A 5,226-nucleotide genomic window follows, 5' to 3' on the forward strand; every position below is an offset into this window, starting at 1 on the left:
CTCCTCATCCGGGCCAGGGGACAAGAAAGGACCCACGAGCAGTCCCACCTGGGCCAGCTTCAAACCCCAGCTCACCTGCAGAAGCCCCATCCTGAATGCCCCTCTCCAAGCCTGGCAGTTTTCCACCTCCTTAGGAAAACACATCTCTCCTTTGACCTGAAGCTTTGTCTGAAAGTGGTGCCTGGTATTGAGTGGTACTTGAGTGATTCACCAGGTTTTCATATCATTTCCACCTGTGTGATTTGGAAGGAATTATTTGACCAAATAGGAAAAATCAGTAGTTAGACCAATATGTCCTGTATTCTGCATCATTGTCTGATAAAATGGAAACTGTGTGTCCTCCTCGGCTGCAGACAAAGGCTGGCTGACACCTACCTGGTCTGAGACAGTGCTGGGGGGTGCGGAGATAGTCAGCGTACAGGACTAAAGCATACACCTGTGTGCGGCATTTGCTCTGTTATCCCTCATTTAGCGCAGTACTTCTTTGAAATAAAAGTTTCTGAAGTATTTGAGGAAAACAGTATTTTCAGTGTGAGCTGAAAATAAAGACTTAATGAGGTCTAATTTTCATCTCTGAGCCAAACACTGTCCCACGTTAGCTCACTTTTCCATTCTCACTGGAGTGAGAATCACTGCCCCTCAGCCTTAGTGCTTTTGATGTTAGCTATGGTCTTAACTGGAAGAAATGAGGGCTTGGTTTTCTGTAGAGTCGCTGTTCTCCAATTTGGGATACGTGAACAATATTACATTTCCTTACACTGGCTGTGTTTGGGCAGCTACTGTCACATCTTGGATGCCAAGTGCTGTGTTACAGTGCTGGGGTGGGACTGGCCAGTAATGGACAGTAAATTGGCGTCTCTCAGCCCCTACCCAAGCAGTAGGAGTTTAGCAGTTTCATCTGGGCAAGGCACACCTTCAGGTGTCAACCTTTCCAAAGGCAGCCCAAAGCATGGGGCAGCCTCTCCAATTTCCTCTCCCGCTTCTGTCAAACAGAAATATTGACAGGATCAGGCACTCTTTTGCATTAGTTTAAGCATTTATGATTTAATTGCAAATGCGTGAGGCTACGCCACTGTCTTTTGCTCAGGTGGAGATTACCGAACTCCCTGCAGTGAACTGAAAATGAACGCAACCATGAGGCCCTAGGAAGGTGAAGGCGTTTCCACTAAAGCAACTACCACTGAGTCCTGACAGGACACTCAGATAGTGGTTCTGCTCCTTCTGAAGGAAGAGAATTGTTTTGCCATTAACACCCATGGAAGGAGAGGGAAGGTGTAGGTGTTAAAGGATCAACATTTATAATACTAAGGACAAGGTGTTTCTCCCATAAATCAATAGCGTTTGGAGGCTTTAGCTCAGTGGAAGCATGGGGTGGATCAATGGCTTTGGACAAAATGAACAAGCCTTCCAGTTTCTCAAAGCTAATTGAAAATGAACCTTTTCCTCAGAGCATAGGCGAGCTGGGTTTGATGATGCCAGTTCCACCAGTAAGGTTTGAGAGGAGATGCACAAATGACAGTTGGTGCAGATACACAAATACATTGCTCCACGGGGAAAGTACATATTGCTTTGGCAAAAGCAATGCAAGTGCTGATTGAGCACAAGTAGCTTTGGAGATATCTACATTTTTCACAGCAGACCTCTTCATAGAAAATAGCCAGTTGTCTTCCCCAGGAGCAGGCCCTTACCGAATGCTGTTCCCATTGCGCTGGGTGTTGGCTTCCACCGGCAGCACGGTAAGGACTAGCACAAATTGGGATCGGTAATTCTCTAGTGAAGACAGATGTACCACAGTCACAGATATTGTGTGAGAGATTTTTAACAAAAGAAAGATTTTCTCTGTTGGGATTAATAGTGCCATTTTTCTTTATTACTCCTCGTGTTTCACTCATTCATGCATCAACTTCTTTCAAACAGAAAACAATTGAGAAAACAATCCCCCAAGAATAAAATCTAAAAAATAATAAGGAAGCACAGTGGCACAACCTAAAGAGAAATCACATATTCTGTGTTGCGGCATCTCACACAACTTAAGGACATGTTGGGTTTTTTTTCTCTAGCTTCATTAATAATAGGCTCGATTCACCATCAAATTATTTCAACTTTATGCAGCTGGAATTTCAGGAGCTACAGTGATTCATCACATCCCGTGGCTCAGATTTTCAACGCCTTGGTCCATATTTATGTTCCTCAGTAACTAGCTGATGCTCAGAAATGCTGAATATCCATTATTGGCTTCCCTATGGTGTTGAAAATCAGACACATCAGGACACTAAATATGGAGTTAAGGGGTTAAATCAGGTTCCTAATAAAAGAAAAACTGCAGGGTGTATATGTTTGTGTATACACATACAGTTATTACATATATATAAACATATGCATCAATTTCAGTCCTTTAAAATTTAAAATATTTCCGTTTTCACTAAGGATCCCATATTCAGCAGCTTTTTTTAAAGACCAAATTTACCTTCAACCTCATCTATTGAGATGTAACTTACCTACTACTACTGTCTGCACATGAGACAAAGCTTGCAGTGTCTATGTCTATACTGGTAATTGATGTGTAATAAATAGAAGAAAGCCTTGTCTCCAGCCTTGTTCACATTCTGAGAATCTGTATATCAAGTAAGAATTAATGACTTGAGCATGGAGAGTAATTTTCATTGATTTCTTTGCGATATCACTAAGTGAAGGTTCTCAGATACATCTGCTGCACAATGCAGTGCTATAGAAACCTGGTATTATTTTAAATCATCAGAACTCTAAGAAAAGCGTAAATAATTAACCCCAAAGAGAGGGGTGTTTGCACCTAGGAGAAAAAAACCAAAAAGATGTCTCAGTCTTTCAAGTCCTGGGGGCAGATCCTCCCCTGGGGTGATACGGAGGATGGCATTTGATTTACACTAGCGGTAGAGAGCCCCTCAGCTTGCATGTGCTGTGAAGTTTGCCTTCTCCGCCTGTGCTCAGCATCCTTCCACATGGCTCGGTGGAGCAGTAACATAAATTCTGGTCATAAACAAAGAAAAAAACCAGACTGACAGAGAATTTGATGAACAATTTGCGTCTGTACACAATTTTTCCCTCTGTTTGCACCACTGAAATGCATGGTCTTTTATCTTTAGCCTTCAGTTTGCTTTTCCCGTCCTCTTGGTTGCTAGCAATGCTGTAAAACCTTTAAAATATTAAGAAAATTACATCTACTACATCTCGCTTTAAATATAGTGTTCAGTCTTTGTAAGTGTTACTTCATACCTTAAATGAATAGCCTGCCCACCAGGTAAACTACATTTTGTTGCTTACCATGTCTGTCTTTGCACAACATGTAGTACACGGGCATAAATAACAGTGTGTTATATAAATAATTACATGTATGAAAGGCTGTAAAACACCAAAGATATATTTGTACTTTTACTTACGAGAACATTTTAAAAATGATTGCTTTGTTCACCGCGTGGTTTTTATGTGTTGAATGGGGTGCATGCAGAGAACGTTTTCCGAAGTTGGGTTTTTTTTTTTTTCCCCTTTCCTCCAGGTCACACTAGCGTTATAGTTAGCAAATTGATAAGGTTCCACTGTTAAGCTTTATTACTTGTGACATGAGCCTATGACACTTTATAAAAAGAAGTAATCCAGAACAATCTCTAGGTAATTAACACCTAGATAAACAAACATAAATTTCTATATTGCATTTATTTGGACTACCACTCAAATATGCGTGAACCATGCTTTTTTAATTAAAAGATAAATCTATGTGACACTTAGCCTCAAACTTAATTATTCAGCATAGTATAATAAAAAATAGAGCCCATTAAATGTGTCTTGCTCTGTATTTCTGTATTAACAGCAAAACAGTTCACTCTGGGATCATTTAAATTTTCTTCTTCCTCTTTTCCTGCGATTTCCCTGTTCACTGAGACCCTTTCGGTTAAAAAAAAAACCCCACAACAAAAAGCCCCCAAACAATACCCTGAGCAACACCAACAGGTGAGGAGCTGCAGAACTTCTCACAGCCCCTATAACACTCAGCTGGGTGACATTTTTAATATGACATTATGCCACAGCTTTACCTTCCCTCCTCCCCCTCCCTGGGCTTCCCCACGGAAACGTACTTCCACTGTGGTGGATCATGCCAAGCAGTGATAGCCAGAAATGAAAAACACAATACTTAAGAATAATTTCACTGGGATCATGCTTACAATACACAAGGTGAGATTTTTATAATATACTGTTACAATACAGATGTTAAACAGATAGGGGAAATATTCAATTCCCAAATTACAATAGACAGAGGGGTTATAGTCCTTATAAAAGTTTCAACAAGAAACATTATCTTAGAGCCGAGAGCAGCCTTCTGATGTTAGGTGGGAAGACTCTTGTCAAGACACCCACCATCTGCATTAGGAAGACTGCCGATCAGCTGCCAGGTAACAAAAATCTCCACAAACAGCCTTAGGTGAGACAACCGCATTTCTCTTTCAGACCTTCTTTCCCATGGACCGCCTTGGTGGGTGATGCCACCCTTTGTGGTACAAGGCCACTTGGTGGTCAGTTTGAGCATTTCCTAGAGGATATATGTACTGCTTAATGCCTGGTTCCTAGCGGAAATTTGGGACCATAAAGGAGACTGTGTTTAGAAGCATTTCTAGGAGGTGCAACAAGACGCTCATTGCTCCTTAATCGGGCTTTCACATTTTCATTTATTGTCTGTTGAAACCAGAAGGCAGGAAAATCTTTCAGAAAACGCCCCCCTCACCCCAAACAGTTGTTTTTCCCCAGCTCCAGGGCAGAGCGATTACCTGAAAGGACAGCGATCCCCTAGTGAGGCAGAGTTCAGCTCCAAGCCTGGAGCTCATCCATCCTCAGGCAACATTTGTACAGGCCACAATTTTGTGCCTGAGAGGGGTTCCCCCCAAGAGAGGGTGTGAAAGACCTAAACTTTGCAAAACATAAAAATTTTTCATTAACTTCTTGGATTTTGATTAAAATTTGATGCATTACAGATTTTATTCTCTGCAGAGGAAGAGACCTGTGGCATTTGCCTATACACCAGCAAATTTGGTACCAGCTCCATCATTCACCCTGCCGTACGCGCACTCCACCAATCCACGGGTAGCGTCAACTCCTCGCTGCAACTTTCAGCCACTGAATAACTGAATTTCCATGATGCTATGCTTTAATTCTTAAGCCTTCTAGACAATTTTTGTACCTTTTTCTGCTGGAGAATTC

At 41.6% G+C, this 5,226-nt stretch overlaps 1 protein-coding gene across 14 annotated transcripts in view; it reads right to left on the reverse strand.

Moving 5' to 3' along the window:
* Window positions 1-4,192: 4,192 nt before the first annotated feature.
* Window positions 4,193-5,226, reverse strand: part of ZNF536 (zinc finger protein 536) — a 357,567-nt gene continuing 356,533 nt past the window's right edge. For all 14 annotated transcript variants that reach the window (XM_052797137.1, XM_052797134.1, XM_052797140.1 and 11 more), the window contains one exon: window positions 4,193-5,226. This exon is cut by the window's right edge and continues 3,824 nt beyond it. The gene's annotated coding sequence lies outside the window, so the exon portion shown is untranslated.

The sequence above is a fragment of the Harpia harpyja genome, chromosome 9 (assembly GCF_026419915.1).
Source record: "Harpia harpyja isolate bHarHar1 chromosome 9, bHarHar1 primary haplotype, whole genome shotgun sequence".
Lineage (NCBI taxonomy): Eukaryota > Metazoa > Chordata > Aves > Accipitriformes > Accipitridae > Harpia > Harpia harpyja.